The 16935-nt window shown below is 39.0% G+C and overlaps 2 protein-coding genes across 3 annotated transcripts in view; one reads left to right on the forward strand and one right to left on the reverse strand.

Annotated features, from left to right (window-relative positions):
- Window positions 1-10431, reverse strand: part of GNAZ (G protein subunit alpha z) — a 150913-nt gene extending 140482 nt beyond the window's left edge. Inside the window, exon 1 of the mRNA XM_063454528.1 lies at window positions 10104-10431. The gene's annotated coding sequence lies outside the window, so the exon portion shown is untranslated. The remainder of the gene's footprint in view (window positions 1-10103) is intronic.
- Window positions 1-16935, forward strand: part of RSPH14 (radial spoke head 14 homolog) — a 243814-nt gene that overhangs the window by 208494 nt on the left and 18385 nt on the right. The window lies entirely within an intron of this gene.

Consider the following 16935-nt stretch of genomic DNA (forward strand, 5'->3'; position numbering starts at 1 on the left):
TTTCTTTTGTTTGTCAGTGTGTATATCTCAGTGTGTATCTGTTTGTGTGTCATTGTGTGTCTCAGTGTGCATGTGTATCTGTGTAAATATGTATGTATATGTACAGAAAATAAACAAAGACCAGGATAAACACAAACACACTATAGGTAAGGCTAAACAAATATGGATTGAAAAATAATTCTGAATCTTAAGTGTATTATCTTTTTTCAGTTTAAAGTTTATTTTAGTTTCTAGTAGCTTTTAGAAAAAGATGTATCACAGTACAGCAAATTACATTAGCATGAACAATGCAAAAAGATAAAGGCATGTTATGAGAGCAATACAATACAATACAATATGAACAGAAAGCAAGGTAGGAAGGAAACTCAATATATTACTGGGGAAACATCTTTCACATAAGAAGGAAACATTACTTTTCTACATCTCTGTGTTTTACTCACTAGTTGCTTTTACCTCCTGGTGGCAAGTTTTTTTTTTTTTTAATCCCAACACTTAATTAGTCGCTTTAATCAAATGCATCTCTAGTCTTTTTTCATCTTTTGTTATTATTAAATTTGTTTTATATATTGTTTTATATATTGTAGAAAGTACACGGTGGGAGTACATATGTGTATGGCAAATGTATTTTGTTGAGCATCTTTGGCAACAGGACAGTGGAACTCTATAATGTTATTTACCCAACATTAAATAGTGATATTAATATACCAGAATAAAACCTCTTTTTATTCTGAAATGTATTGTGCTAGAAATAAAGGATATGGCAAACTCATGAGCCATGAGTTTGCCATATCCTTTATTTCTAGAGCAATACACAATGAGCCATGATGATTGCTCCACATTTAGTATTACTAAATTCATATTTTTTTTTACAAATTACAAAATAAGAGTAAAGTGTTCTGTTCTAAAAAAGTAGGCTAAAGTACTAATAGTGATGCAATTATGATGGAAACTTGTGGCACAAGCAGACACATTCCATTGGAGAGTTCTCCACTTATACATTTTTCACCACCTTTTAGAACATAAATCTCCCCCAATGTTCCCAATATGTTAAAGGCCGTTGGTTTTATAGTGTGTTAGGGTTTCCGCAGCAAAGTGGTGTTTCTAGTCACTAAATTGTAAGTTGATGCATGTTGTCAACTAACTTGCAAAATGTAGGCCACAACAGCCATCTTGGAAAATAATCACAAGACCAGCCAAGTTGTACATTTTATGTTATTTGCCTACTTCACTGTAATTTTGCAAATAACTGAATTGAAACAACTTACAGCACGAAGCTTAGGAGTTAATTTTTGGAAGTCAGTTTAAAGATTTGTGATATATACCATCATAGCTCTTTTAGGCTGGCTTCTGAATGTAGCTTAGCTCACCCAGCAGATCTATTTTCCCAGCATACCTTCAGGCATTGCTGGACGCCAGGAAGAAAAAGCTGCAAACAGCAAACACTTTGTAGATGTTCAAAGCTAATAATAGTAAATTCTGTTTTAAAAAATACATTCTGCATGTAATCACAGGCACATTGAGAGATTAACCATTTTGTGCAGTAAAAAACACCAACACTTTTTAGCTTACTTGATTGGTAAAAGCCCATTTGCCAACATGACATTGAAAACTCTACAGGGGTAGGGTCTGACTGCCATTCTGACTAGACGCACTTTTTTATGCTCCATGAAAAAACACGATTATTAGCAAATCAGTGGGCTATCGGTTCCTAATTTTTATTGGCTACTGCTGTTCCAATATAGCTTGCGGGCTTGGCATATAAGAATTTTGGAAGATCACTCAGCTTAGTTGGAGTGAGGTTTGGATAAGGTGGTTGTGTAGTCAACCTACCACTTTCTTGGTGGCGTTGGAGTGAGGAAGGCGGATTATTTTTTTGCCCTCGATCTGCCTGGAGGTTTAAGTACCATCCCTCCCATCCCCCCTGCTGTTAAAGGTTATTCCGGCAGCCATCAATTTAGAGTTCTACCAACTAGAGGATCGGAGTAAGGATCTGTTTGCTGTGCCACCTAAAATGGCAAATATCATCTTCCCACTGAGTTATCACGATCTACAGCCCAAAGGGGTGACTGGGCCAGATAAAATATTTGAAGATTTTGTGTGACGCTAGCCAGGAGACACCCACCCACCACACTGAAGTCACTTACCTTCAACATAGCTCAGTGCTTGTGCCAACATGGACTCTGCATTAGACCAGAAGCCTTCGCAATTTCTCAGTGTGACTACTCCATTCCTGCTATAATAGAAATGACAGATGCCGCTGCACACTATGCATCACTGGTCCAGATATCGCAATGACTCCTAATGCACAGGGAATTGGTACAGTGCCTACCTGGCCGGTTGGGAGTTACAGAGACCTAGCATCGAACATTGTTTGGGGAGCTTGCATGTGTCTGGGCCAGGTACTCTCAAGCCTTTTTCAGCATTGCAGTACTGTGTTATGTCTTTCGCGGGTGTAGGCTGATCTCAATCTTGGGACTGGAAGTACCTCTCCAGCACACTGTATTTCTACACACTTCCAACTCTTACGGTTTCATTTGGGACCCAATAGTCTTTATCTGATTTTGGATGCTATTTTAATTTATGTTATTCATCCTATTGTTTGATTATCAATATGCTCCATTGTCCTGCCTGATAAATTTCTAAAAATGGGTATAATTCTCTAATCGAGTTAATACCTTGTTTATGTATGTGCATTACATGCGAGTAGTTACTTGTTTGCTTATCTGGAACTGCACAACCATTAAAACAAAAAAAAATGAATACAAAAGAAGCTGCCTTCTGCCAAGGGCTTACAGAGTATATTTCCAATCTGAAATGAATACTTTGTACTGAGAGAAACCTAAGTTACATATTTATTGACACGATTCATAATCCATTTTTCACACTAGGGAACCCACCTTCAGATTTACGAAGGTCTTGTACAACATTATGAAGGTCATGTACAACATTAAGCCTGTGAATCTACCACTATGACCATAACTACAAAAGACCTACAGAATATCCACAGAAAATATTTGTTCCAGACAGCACTTAGCAATTTATTTATCATAAACATTGTATGTAATAAAAGAATAGTTTTGCAAAATCATAAGTATATATGCAGCTTTACCCAAAAGACCACTAGTAGCCACATTATGTCCAGGCACATCTTATCCAAACCTGTTAAACAGAAGTGCAAAGTCTTGCACTGCTGAATGCAGACAATTACATCTCTAACATTATATCTGGAGAAAACACATTTTGTTTTATTGGATAATATACAATAGCCCCTGATTTAATGGCAACACACCAAACCGCCATATGGCATTCCAATCAGTGTCAAGCAATGTCAGGTTTTCTGGCCTAATATGAACAGGAGTGGCCAAAGGCAGGTCTCCATCTGTTTTTGCTTAACATTACAAGATTTTGAACTTAGCAGCAGATGTGGATCTTCTTTTTGGTAACCGCTTAAAGCTGGTATCTCAAACTTTGCCCCCCAGATGTTCCTGAACTACAACTCCCATGATTCTCTGACAATGTATTGCTTTTAGAGAATTCTGGGAGTTGTAGGTCATAATAAAATGTATATCCAGTTTGTCTATGTTGTTTGACATTGCATACTTTTCCACTGCAATGGATGTTACAATTGTCACACTGTTGCTACGTAGTGGGTGCCCATTTTTCTCAACAAACCTCCATTGATAGAGTCAGAGCATCTGCACAGTAAAGAGCGATGATGTAGGAGCTCAAGAGCCTCAACCTCTGGATACAACCGTTGCCAAACTCCTGAAAGCAAGAAGGTACTTGGACATCCCTGCCACCAAAACATCTTAAATAAGATTCAGTGTTATGGGGAGGTAAGGGGTGGAAATGTTACTTTAAATGTTTCACACCATATCTAGCAAACTAAATATCCTCCATATTCTATTCTATGCACAGACACTCAGCTGATGCTTTCAGCCACTGAATAATCGTCAATATCAGAATGAAGTTTAATAGCAGTAATGGTTATGAAACTTGGAGTAACCCTTTTTTAGGAACACTCCTACCCCATAAAAACTATTAAGTTGTTATGGTGGCAGAAGTGTCTGGGCACCATTTTAACCTTCAGGTGTTAAACCATTTTCAAACAGTTTAACTCTGAAATTGATCCACCGGCAACAGCTCTCCCTCCTCAGTCTTTTCTCCAACTGCTGTACACTCACAGAATGTTTGCCTGTGATAGGCTAAGATCATCAGCTCAGACTATCACTGATTGCTCATTGCATGTAATATGATGTACTATTATTTGCAAGGGCCAACCAGTGATAGCTGATCCTCTCAAACTATCACCAATCCAAGGCAAACCAACCAGTGTACAGCACCCAAAGGAAGTGACAAGGAACAGGTAGGATAGGTGCCTAGGGGCTAACTTAGAAATTAAACCATACAAAAATAGTTTATAAATGTAATACAATGCCCAGTGACTCCAGCCCCCATAACAATTTTATTAAATAATGGGGCTGGAGTCAGGCAGGAGCCAATTGAAGAGTAAATTGCAGTAAAATAAGTGTCTGAAGAAGTGATGGGATTGTGTCTTATAGTAGAAAAGAAGTATCCTGTATTATAGACAAAGTCCAAATTGACAAAAGTTGACAAAAAATACAGAACGCTTGCATCAACTTTTGTCAATTCCAACAACCGTTGATAGCGACGACTGTGGGAAACATCACAAGCGTTGGTGTATAGGAGATCTTGCAGCCTTGTAGCATCCGCCATAAACACCTGCACATGCGCATGATTAGTGATGCAGGGTCAAGCCGAAGAAAGAAGATGGTGGAGCCCAAAAGGGAAAGCTTCAGGTAAATATAACCACATTCCATCTCAATGCTGATAGCCACACATTGAGTAGTGATGTTACCTTCAGGAGTCTTTGCAAAATATGCAAAGACCCTCAAAAGTGACAGAGCCACATTAAGCCAACATATCAATGCAACATATTATAGAGGTTATGTTACTATGATACTTGGGTGTCATCATCCAGTTTCACTTCTACATTATGTGTCCTAAGCTGTCTAACCACAGCTATGAGCGCTGGGCTTAATGCCCCTGAGCTAACCTGTCCCAGGTGACACACATCCACAGAACATCATTTCTGGGGCAATATTTCATGCGGCAAACTGAGTTTTATGTGATGTCCTATCACTTCCTCCTGGAGCTGTCACTAAGTTTGCAGTACATTATTAAAATAGAAGTTGGTAAAGTATCCCTAGTATTGCATCACGCAGAGACAAACTGCTGCCCCATAAACACAACAGAGTCCTGCAGACCACCCTTCTCCTCTTTCTGCCAGAAGTGATGAGCAGCAAGAGAGGGGATTGGAGAAGAACTGAATTTGCAAGCGTGTCAGGAAGCTGGACTGGGAGAATGCTTTTTGGGTGTCAGATCCTATTTCTGTCACCACAGTGGCCTGGCAACCTGGATTTTTCAAGTCCTATTACAAAGCATTACTCCAACGCATTAAAAATATGCTAATAAAATATACTATTATTATGCAGATTTTCCAGGAAATTGGCTCTGGAGTTCTAAATATGATACATGAGCCAATCCCTGGCATCTAATTCACATTAATAGAAAGATTAGAGATGATGCAACGGTGTATGATAACAGAGACATTAATGGCCTTATTATTGTTGTGAAATAATGCTTACCGCCCAACATTTCACATGGAAAAAGAGGGACATATATAATTATTCTTAATTCGAATGGTGTGAGAGGGGGTGTGGCCAGAGGCGGGCTGTTCTGATAAATTTTAGGTGACTTACTGACGAGTAATTTATGCAACTAAAATGTAATTAAGAGCAAGAACAATGTATCTTATTTACACATTATTACACATTAATGTGACTATTAGTGCTGCAGAGCTCTGGCATAAATTCAGACACACCACGAATACTGATCTCCTACAAAATAAGGACATTAGGACAGAAAATAGAGACAGATGGATTTGGACCAAAATAGATACTATCCCTCCTTATTATGGAAACTATGGAGAGGTATGCTAATGAAATAGCAGGACACTCTCTGAAGATTTTATGTCCTATAGCCTTTATAACATCCAATGCCAGTGTGGTCAACACCTATCTTTTTCTAGAAATTGTTTTTTCATATTTATGACTGTTACATATTACATTCTGTAGAAGACAGGGAGAAATAAGTGAGTACATAGTGCACTGTAAAGGCTACAGGAATCCCTGTGACGTCAACAGTGACACCACTGGGGGTGTCCTCTGTCTCATATAAAAGCAAACAAACATGGGATTTCTGAGTATATCACACTGCATTTTTTTACCATACATAACAGGGTAAATAATATAGAAATTGTAAAAAAAATTATAATTTTGCAACAGTAACTCACACAGCCACTTAAATACAAATAATATTAAGAAAGTCTAAATTAAATTATAAAAAAAAAACCTAACCACTTAACCATTGTAAATAAATAAATAAAAAGTGGCTGTGGTGAAATAGTGAGGAACAATCTGTCCATAGAAGACTCTGTTGCACTTTGCTTCTACTGGTCATGCTGGCTGAAGGTTCTGGTGTATATGGCTAAATAGTAGATTGCCCTTATCACTGTGACTTACAAAACAAAGTAAAGCTGCTGTTCAGGGCAGAGCACTCTGAGTCCGGAAGGGAACAGTGCTGTGTGTGTGCACATCCATTGCACAGCTACTGAAAGTGAAGGAGGTTGACTTGAATAGTGTGAACAGGTAGTATATGCTCACACTGTAGAGACACTGAAACTAGAGTATTCTTTAAACCTCTTTGCTCTTGCCTTTTTTAAGACTTGTGCTCTTTTCCTAAACCCTCATACTTTCTACCCACTAATACCAATTAAGATTTATTCTTTAGCTTTTTTTCTCACGCCATCACACCTAAATCTGTACATGCTCCATTTTCTCCACCCCATGAAAACCATTTGGACCCTACAATGTTTACCAGCTGCATTTCATTTTGTATCCGTGGCCTGCTAAAATGCCCCAAATGGCTTAGCAGTTGGCTAATATAGTGCGCATGTTTTCGATTTTTGCCCTGTAACTTCGAAAATTATTGGAAACCTCAATGGATACTAAATTTAGTAATATGAAAATATAACTGAGCATCTACACAAAAAATGTGCAAGATGTCTAAGCGAACATGGCAAAAAAAACAGTACTGAATACAACTGTCACACAGTTTGGCAAAAGGCACTTAATGAAATGTATGTTGCTATTCTGAGAAAAATATTATTGTATACACTCAAACTTGGAACCTGCAGTGACCATTGTCTTATTGTTTGCCCTGTACTTAAAAAAAAAAAAACCCAAAAAAAACATGAGAAGTTGTTGTTGTTTTTTTTATGTAATTGAAATATGGCTGAAATCATTTTCTTGATATTTATGCTGGGTTGTCTGCCTTTAGAGAAAGATACATTTTATGGGTTTATACAAGTTTTGTGAGCACAATTATACAGACCCAAGATACAAAAATGAATCCTTTCACTTCTACTAAGCAATAAAAAAATGTGAGATACATATCTAGTGCACGATATTAGGACACTGCAAATTGTGTGCATAGTTAGCTCTTCAAAGATCTCTAAAAATTCAAATATTCAAATAATGTGTTTTTTACATGTAATCTGCATAAATGTTGAGGTGTTTTATTTAAACGATATATGGCATCCACTCGCTTGTAAACCTTGTGACTGAAAAATTGACAAAGGCCAGATATTAGGTATGAAGTATACTATAGATGAGACTCAAATAAAAAGGCGGGTATGTGTATGGACTTTGCTGTTGTTTTTAAGAATGCAAATGTCCTAGATGCCAGCAGAATGTGTATTTTTTGTTTGTATGCGACTATAATGCCTTATACAATAAACAGAGGCTTGTCTTAAACCAGACATTGATTTTTCAAAAATAATTAGAGATTGCTCTTGTAATTTGCTGATATATTTTGGAATATGAATATGCTATGAGTTCTACCATCCTTCCTCAATTGTAATTGCTATAACATTGATGTACATTGCGTTTCACAATGTGCATAGGCTTCTATGCATTGTTTGAAAGGGATGTGATATGATTGGATCTCTCTGCACTTGGTGGGGGATTAGCTAGAACAGTGGCAGAAAACAAACTGACCCCCCAAGGTGAGGGCCAGTATTTGAGCTAGTTGTGTGCAAATTAATTTAATCAAGGGAAATATTTTTTATATGATAATATATATATTTTTTTAATTTTATATATATATATATATATATATATATATATATATATATATATATATATATATATATAGAATTATGATCTAAATGAAACCCCATCTGCCCCTAAATATGTGTGTATGCAAAATAAATAAATATCAGTTTATTTTTAGATACAAAATATGAAAGGGAAGCCAATCATTAGCTGTGCTAGGGGCTCTGCCAGGTGTATTTCTCCCCCTCCCATTAGGTCCTTAATGCACTTTTTGTGTCACTTTGTGTTAGCTCATTATCTACTTAAACATAAACAAACAACAGAAAAACAGTCTATCACTACAGAAAGAGAAATAAATGTATTCCTCTTTTGTTGAAGTTATTTTTTGTTAGTAAAGTTTAGGTGGAAATTAAAGTTTTTAAGCTTAATGTCCATAGTTTTGATATTTAAAAAAATGCCTTTAATGATATAAACATGGTACATTACATAAAAACCTCATGGTGCACACCCTAAGGTACATGAGTGAAATATTACATGGTAAAAGCAAACTGGAGGAGGCTCCATTAACACATTTTTCGGGGGGGTGGCGGCGTGATGGGTCCAATCTATTCTGAATATTCCCTTTATCAGTAATGTGTATGTTTGTGAGTAGGGAATGCCAGGCCCTTGATGGTCTATATAAGGAGAACAGGTGCTTTTCCCTGTGAGCACACACCTGTACTATTTAACAGCGCTCCAATAAAGGGATCAGGGGAGAGAATTCAACCAAGTGGAACATTTTTCTTCCTTGCCCTATACTAGCAACATTCGAGGAATCTAGGTGCTCCTAGGACGGGGTGGGATTAGATGACCTCACAGGCCCTCTTTGACTCGGCTCCCAAATTGAGCGCAATGTGCAATTTAATCTGTCGAGAGGGTTAAACTGCAAAAAGTATGTGACATTATTTATTGTAAATGAATGATATACTACGTATTATACTTCTGAATCGTACATTATCATTACCAAATGAAAACCCACATTCCATATAACTTTGTATGAAAGATTGATTTATGTTTCTGTTTTTTTGTAATCACAGTGTGTGTGTGTGTGTGTGTGTGTTCTGCAATGTAAACATCCTTCTCTATAATGTAACTAGCATTAGCAAGGACGTCGTGTAAATTTACACAGCACATTATGCATAGCAGGAATATACAAGGCGAACTCCAACTTCCATTTCTTCCATAAATTACACCCACCTACTACAAATGTCACTAGCCCCCAATGGCTCTGTTACAATGCAGACATCAAACCACATCGCTGCCATGTTGTATTCAGCAAACCATATCTATTATGTTGCAGCCAATGTCCTTCAATGGTGCATACCTAACACCAAATCACTGCCAGTATTTGCTGAACTAATTAATGCTGCTAAAATATACCTGGATAATCAACAATTACTTCAACAAGGAAACGGGTTTCCAGCACATGCATTAGGAATATGAGTATCACATAAAATTGCTGGCAGAGTGCTCCCAGCATGACAAACCGTACATATTTCACTTTATATCCACAAAAACAAACCAACTATGGAAATGGAGGCTTCAGAAAAAAAGGAGAAATAGCAGCAGATGCCGCTACTGTGTAGCATCTCAGGGGAAGGTCATCATGATCTTTCTAGCTATTCTCCCTGTTCTTACCTTACATGCTACATACACACAGACACATGCATGCACACACAGTTACAGTAACATGCACTGCATACATACAGTCAGGCACCCACCCTCTCCTGCTTGGTAGATCGGTGACAGCCCCACCCTGCACCCCTTTTGCCATCTTTATCCCTCCCTCGCCCCTGGTGTGCTTTGAGCAGATTGTGGGTGCAGTGGCAGACCTGTGAGAAGGGTCAGTGAACAACCTTCACTTACCTATTGCGACCTCCACCTCTGGGATGCATCCAGTAGATCTCACAGCAGCACTTTCCACTGCAGCCAGTCGAGCTCAGTGCAAATGCAGCACTGCTTCCCCTGCTTGCTCTCCTTTATTTGGGATTAGCCCTTCATGGTGTAAAGACCCGGTAAGGAGCGTCCTGTCACCCAGCAAGCAAGGGGGGGTGATCTGCCCTGTGATACAGAAGGGGGAGGCTGTCCTGTGACACAAGAGGAGGGAGAAGAATGGAGAGAGGCTGTTCTGTCATAGGGAAGGCAGGGCAGAAAATGCCCTGTTACAGTGAGGGAGGAGGAGTGAGGCTGGTGTGTCAGGCAGGGGAGGGTGAGAGGAGGAACACAGATTGTTCTCATACAGCAAAGGGAAGGAGGGATTTTTCTGTCACTTCGGAAGGAGGAGGAGAGGGGAGAAGGAGCTGGTTTATGATACAGGGTGGGAGGGATGGGAGGCACTTGGTGTGGTATGGCTGTCACTTCCCTGCCACAGCAACATACCTGCTGAGCATCTTTAAGGGCACTGCATTCAGCAATACTGTGCTGTGTAACCACTGTAACAGTGCTAGTGTGCAGCACATATCACCATACAGGGACATGAGAGTACTACTGATACTGACATATCCCATAATGCCAATGCACCCCAACACTGTATCACACTCTCTCACTTAGTACTAGCATTGCAGGGTTGCAGAGTAGTCTGCAGCACACTGGCAGAGCCCGCCCCGGCGCCCTACAGGCAGAAAGTCGGAGAGAGGTGTGAGGCGAATGTGACGTGGCTCCATACTGCTTTATAATACAGAATGAGAGGTTACCATGGCAACCACTACAGCAGTACATCACATGGCAACCAAAGCATGTGACTTATGAAGCCATAGGAACATCGGGGTATACATGTCTTGTAGCCAAGTAATACTAACACTGACATCCCTCTATGCCTCTCATTAACACACTGAGAGCAAAATCTCTGCAGATGCTCAGCAGAACACGCCAGGATCTGGGGGAAGGGGGCTATATGATACCCAGTGCTTTACAATGTCAATTTTCGATCAATGAAGTTTTACATTTATTTATTTGGATAGCACATGCGGGGCTGCAGAGCTTTTTATAACGTTCTAAGTTAATTCATTGTTTACATTCTGGCCATAAAATGAGCATAACATAGTACATTATTCAACGTTTCATAGTTGGATTTACAAAATACATTGGAGATAGTGGGTGTAAACTCCTAATTACAAAAATGGGGATAGTTCCAGTTATCATCTAGTGAACCTGAATGGGCTTCAAACAGATTTCTAGAGCACTGATAATATACTAAGTTAAACTCAGATCGTTGAAGCAATCATTTTGGGATTTGGACAAAGATATGTCTTTACAGAATTGTAACAAAACCAAAAAAAAAAAAAATCACCTGCACACATTGTTACATTCAATACACATTTTTAAGCAACAAAGGTTTTTTAATACCAAATACCATCACAATTTAACATCACTTGCCAATGTCAAGGCAAACCTTCATTTCTGCTTATTTTTCATCAACAGAACCAATATTAGGAACAGTGGAACTCTTTCATTTTGATTTGAAGATAGTTTTGCAGCAAGACATGCACAGGCTTTTCTTATGGCAGCTTTTAAAAAGAAATAAATAGATAGCCCTAAAAAATAAGCACACATTCAAGTATATTGAGTGTACTCCATCACTGTGCAATGTATCTCTATTACCTCCCCTGATGCCAAAATCCACCTAATCATCTAACTAGTTTAGACACCACATAGGTAAACTGATTACTGCAACTCCCACTCGCTTTCCCACCACCAGCAGGTTCTAGGCTCCATACAAGACCATGCAATTGTACAATGTTGTGGAATATGTGTGTGCTTTCTAAATAATAGTAAATAATTCTATAAGAAAAAGGCACACATACTCTGTGAAAGCTCAGATTAGTTAGTGTTTTCTCTACTTTGCATATAATTCTCCCTTGAATAAAATAGTATTACAGCCTGCCCAGGAATATTGTTTTACAGTACTAAGAATTTCCTGCTGTATCTCTTACCATTGCAGGTGTGGTAAAAACCATATGCCTAACTTGCCCACCTGAAAGCCTGACCAATATATATATGAGAGAGTAAAATCACCATAACAGGAGGAGGGTTAGCAAAAACCTGAAGGTGACATCTCCGGTTAGGGTTAGTGGGCAAGTGGGGGAGCTCGTTGGTCTGCACCTATATCGCTTACAGACTACTTATATGATCCAGCATTCAGTAATTCAGAGCTCTTAAAGCCTGCACCTAACATTGGTCTACTCTAGACCATAACACTCACTGGAGTAGGTAAAGGGGGTTTAGGGCTGTGCAGGGAGATCTTTTTGATTTATCTGCTTGCTCTGGGCTCTATTTGAAGCTTGGCCCTAGGCCTTGACTGCCTAATGGGTAATCCAGCTCTGCATAAAGATTATATCTTTATGAAATACTCACAAGTGACAGAGCCACTTTAAAATAGGTCTGTCCATTTTTGCAAAGATACCCCCACACAAAAATAGTCAATACATATTGACTATTCCTATCTCTGTGGGGGGAAAAAAAAAACCCATTAATTAATCAACTCACTTGCCATGCTGACAATGAATTCCGGTAGCTAAGATTTGTATTTCTCCCTGTGGGGCCACAAATGTTTTGATGTATTTAATATTTATTAGGAGTGTTAAAAGAAAACAAAAAACATGAAGCTCAGCATGGCATTGGTTAAATCTTTATCCCATTGAAGTGGTTACAACTTTTATGGTAGTCACAGAGTCTAGAACTACTGCACAAAACTATGTTTGTAGAAAGTACATACCCCAAGCTATTAAACTAAGAGTATTTTGACACTTTTCATTTAACGATTTTATCACAACCCTAGGTCAAAGTATTTAATACCTTATGGTTTATTCCACACTTCATGTGTTTCCTACTACTGTAAACACACCTTTTTTATTCTGCTACTATTTTCGATTAGAGTGATATCCCACATGTAACCTTGTATTCTAATCTTAACCCTTATGCAACCTTACTCCTACCCATAATTCAATCCCTAAGACTACCCATAATCAAACCCCTAATCTTACCCATAATCCTACTTTTAATACTGCCCCTAATCCATCTCCTAGTCCAACCCGGTTATCCAACCTCAGAGGGATTTCCCAGTTTACACAGTACATAGGGCTCTGTGATCTGCAGCATGAGAGGTAGATCTCTTAAAATAACTCAGCTGAGTGGGTTCACTCAGAAGCAGTATTTAAATGAATTTACAGGGCCATGTGCAGCAGTCACTCAGAACATTAAACATAGCTTTTCTGTCAGCCTGGGGCTGCTAACACTCACTTTAAACTGTTTGAAAATTGTTTAACTTTGAATGGAGAGACAATGCCAGGCCCTTTGAGAAATGCAATGAGATGAGAAGGTTATAGGGCCTTTAGTGTCTCTTTAAGTCAGTGTTTTGTGTACTGTACGTATTTCTCTCCCGCATAGCTGCAGGTCCCCCTTCCCCGCCGCCACACACCATGTTTGCAACCCAGCTATAGCATTCTACTAAAACCTGTTTACTTAAAATGCTCAAATACTGATGAGCATCTTGGCAGGAAATCTTGCAGATTTTTTTTTTCATTGCAAGTTCAAGTTTCAGTCATAAATCTTAGTACTACACCTCTCAAAACAAACCTACTTTACTTCCTTTGCATCCTTTCTTGCTCACTATACCAAGCTTTTTCCACTCTTAAAATATCTTCTCTTTTCCCAAGCAACTTCCCTGTACAGAGTCATAGTCCAAGACATGGGGCACCACTGTAAAATTGGCACAACTAGACAAAACAGCTTCCTGAGCAATTCCAACAGTGTTACCCAGTTGTATCCATAGACAAATACACAAAATTGCTCCAGAGTATATTTTTTCTATAATGATCTCACCGCTCCAGCATTGGAGGTGGTTAACTCTAACTGGGTTATTTTCCCTATTGCCAGATTATTATTATTACTACTGGCATTTATAAAGCTCCAACATATTCTGCAGCGCTGTACAATTGGGGTGAAGGGAGGGCGGGCAAGGAGGGCCCTGCCTGTGAACTGATATGTAGCCATTGATGCTCTTTTATACAAAATTCCTAGTTAGATAGCCCATGGACGTAGTACAAGAACTTGTAGGTACAGTGTAGGTATCTGTCTGGTCATGCTCTGGTCATCTGTGCTAAAATATATTGTATGTACCCAAGTTTATAAATGTGCGTTTCCCAATGTATTTATTGGTTTTTAGGTCAGTGACCTCTATTGGTAATATACAGAATTGCAAGTACAATAATATTTAACAAGGAATAGAGGCACCAACACAACTTTAGCTTATTGAAGCAATCTTGATGTATAGATCATGCCCCTGCAGTCTCCCTGCTCAACTCTCTGCCATTAAGGAATCACTTTATTTATGCAGCTCCAGTCACACCTGCATGTGACTTGCACAATTTTCCTAACTAGTTCCAGTAATAGAGATCTAATGTTTAAACCTCCTGATCTGTTAATAATATTTCAGACTTTGCAGGGGCCTCTTGATTGTCATTAAAGTTCAATTTACAGAGCAGGAGACAACAACCTCAAAATTAAGTTAACAACTTATTGAAAACAAAATCATCTCAACCCCAAGGGGCCCTTAAATTACAATACTATGGCCTTTAATTTTCACTTTTGTTAAAGGCATGCCTGAAGGAACACTTCAAGCAATATAACCACTTTAACCTATTTTACTAGTTGTAGTGACAGGCTTGCTCTAGTGCTCTCCCAAAGTATTTAGTTAAACTGTTTGAGAACTTTCCTGGGGTCCAGCTTTGCATCATTGTGATCATTGGTTGAAAGCAGTCAGCAGATAATTTGGTCAAGCTAACAAAAGTTCTATCGTCCAGGGGAGATAGGACGAGCACTTGGTGGCAAGTTGTCGACTATTCTTAAAACCGGTTTGATGGCTCTCTCTGAGAGTGTGTCAAGGCCCAAATGGCACACCTCCATTTCTCTGTGTTAACCTATGGTTTTATCCTCTTCCTGCAACCAACTATACAGTCGAGTAACTGTTATACTTTTGCAACTTTTGTAACCTATTTGATGCTTTTACAAGTTATTTATTTTTAGTAGTGTGTTTAACAGTGTGGAAGTCGATACATCGTTCAGACACTGTTGCAACCTTTGGCATTTTAGCAGCTCAAATATAATTTTGTGTGGAAGTTTGGTTGCAAGTTGAAGACAGCGTTAGTTAGGAAATCTCGTATTCTATTAGAGTCAATATGACAAGTGAGTATCGGTCACTTTGGGCTCCAATATTATCGTCTTTTGAGAGGCATTAGAATTTTTTACTTTCTTAAATGTAGCTTTTGTAAGTTGGAAGTACAGTTTGTTTCAACCATTTTCAATACAGTTTACATTTCTACTTGTAACAGGAAGGGTTTCTTTATCTATTACTTTCTGTTAGATGAATTTTAAAGTTGTACTTGAATGTTGGGGTAATGCCCTGTAGCGATGGACATTTAATTTAACAACCTGTACTTTAAGACCACTAGTTGTATTTTGTGTCTGAGGACAGCTGGTAAAGAGCTGTCTCCTGAGTTAAAGGGGTTCTCTAGTGCAAGTAAAAAAAACAAACCTGTTTTCCTACACTGCTCCCCATCCCACGTAGCTGAAAGAATTAAAACCCCTTCAGTCACTTACCTGAATCCATTGCTGATGTCCCACGATATTGGGTCAGGCTCCGCCCATACGCCTGGCTGTCGTTGGGGGGGGGGGGGTGGGCCCTAATGCGCATGGGCTTCAATGGCCATGCTCTCATTAGGATTTTCCTATAGGAAAGCATTATTCAGTGATTTTCTATGGGGATTCCGATGACGCTGGAAGTCCTCATGCATAGCGTGAGGATATCCAGCGTCGTTTAGACTACCAAAAGTCATCTAAGCACCCAGAAGTCCCTCTAGTGGCTGTCTACAGGTCTTAACCCTGCAAGGTAAGAGTTAACCCTGTAGAGTTAACTTAACCGTGTAGAGCTAAGTGACAAGGGACATTGCACCTAGACCACTTCAATGAGCTGAAGTGGTCTGGGTGTCTACACTGTCCCTTTAAAATGCGACTTTGTACAGGTGCTGCTGGAGGGGCTGGCAGAGGGAATCATGTGCCCAGAAGAAGGAGTGGGTTGAGGGGATATTACCTGTACTTACAGTTTAAAGATTGCTCCAGTGATGACGAGTAGAGGAGGAGAAATAACTGACAATGTAGCAGAACAGTTCTGGATTCCAGAACTGTCATTCCTGTGCCCCTTACAGTCTCTGCTGTTTTCTGCTAGTCTGATGCCACAACTGGTCGTAATAACCTGTTACCTTTCACTTTCTTCCTTCTATTTTACTACAATAACATACATCTTCAACACTTCTCTTACTAATGGCATGTTTCCTGCTTCTTATTATAAAGAAGTCCTCTTCTGATCCTGGTCTAGGGAATGAAGCCCATGGTTCTAGTGTGCCGGACTGACTTGGTCTGCTATTCTGAGCAATAGTAAAAGTGGAGCAATCACCATGGCAACCAGTAAAAGGTTCCTGTTGCTGATAACCTATGTGGTTACTACATGGGCACAGACAATTCATTTATTCATGAATCAAAAATTGTAAGAGTTGTAAAAGCATTAAGAGGGAATGTTGATAAAAAAAGGTGAAAATTCTTGTGAGAAGAGTGGAGGGACTGCTGGGATGTATTTAATTGTAAAGATATATATGAAGGATCAGAAATGTGGATATTTTTTTTTTTATGTTATGTCCTGCATCAT

The sequence above is a fragment of the Pelobates fuscus genome, chromosome 5, assembly GCF_036172605.1.
Source record: "Pelobates fuscus isolate aPelFus1 chromosome 5, aPelFus1.pri, whole genome shotgun sequence".
Lineage (NCBI taxonomy): Eukaryota > Metazoa > Chordata > Amphibia > Anura > Pelobatidae > Pelobates > Pelobates fuscus.